Below are 932 nucleotides of genomic sequence, written 5' to 3'. Positions count from 1 at the left end.
ACAAAGAATAAATTAATAATTAATTCCTGATCTCACGTTGCACCGTCCTTGTTTAATGGCGTCAGAAGCAAAAAAAATTTAGGCCGAGAACTCTTGCGTTATACATTTAAAGAAAAAAGTACGGAATAAAACGGGGTAATGACGGTCACTTAAGTGGAAGCTCTCATAAAACTGACGAGAAATGTCGAATTTAGGGCATGAACAAATGTATCGTCTTACTTCGTTTCTTCAATGACGATCTTTACATCAGAAAACGACCCTTCGCAATGACTCAGCCGTGAATAATATTAAAGATTTGTTCTCATTCAAAAAACTTTCTAAACTGGTGTACACTGGTGCACTAAGAGTAAAACAATATTTTAATGGTGTTTCAATAATGATCAGTTGTAATTTTAATGAGGCTTTAATAATGTTTTAATAATCAAATAGAAAAAATATACATGGTTAGACAGGCTTCAACAAGGACAACATATAATTCAGTCAAATGTATAAACACATGATTCTGTTAAATATCCAATCGAATCATGAAGATAGAAATAGAAGATTACCGAAAAGCAAATAAATAAACAATGCAGTGGTAGTTCAATCGGCATGCGCCAGCATAGGAACTCTAGTCAGGCTTTACATTTCCATGTAGTGTACATTTCCATGTAGTTTACATTTCCATGTAGTGTTCTCTTTCGTTTCTACAAAACGCAACCAGAATCAGTCAATCACATTCAGAATCAAACCAAGAAGTAATAATGCCTCTTGAAAACATTCCAGCTTTCTATTAACGGTTAGTTTATTATGACATAGCTGATAAATTACAAAAAATGTAGTATTTACAACATAGTATTCCTGGTATGCATCTTATTGTGATACAATATTTTATGTTGTAATAAAAATGTGAAAATTGGGGTAATATGTCATTTTGAGACATTATATATATT

At 32.0% G+C, this 932-nt stretch overlaps 1 long non-coding RNA gene across 1 annotated transcript; it reads right to left on the bottom strand.

The window, feature by feature from the left end:
• Positions 1-387: 387 nt before the first annotated feature.
• LOC106751376 lies at positions 388-926 on the bottom strand. Its single transcript, XR_001375047.1, has 2 exons — positions 829-926; positions 388-686 (listed from the first exon to the last, which is right to left on the bottom strand). It is a non-coding gene; the product is annotated as an uncharacterized LOC106751376 (long non-coding RNA).
• Between the last annotated feature and the right edge of the window lie 6 nt (positions 927-932).

The sequence above is a fragment of the Dinoponera quadriceps genome, unplaced genomic scaffold (genome assembly GCF_001313825.1).
Source record: "Dinoponera quadriceps isolate SergipeBrazil2010 unplaced genomic scaffold, ASM131382v1 scaffold12728, whole genome shotgun sequence".
In the NCBI taxonomy this organism is placed as follows: Eukaryota; Metazoa; Arthropoda; class Insecta; order Hymenoptera; family Formicidae; genus Dinoponera; species Dinoponera quadriceps.
Note: the sequence above shows the minus strand (reverse complement) of the source record. Positions and strands in the feature narration are given on the sequence as shown.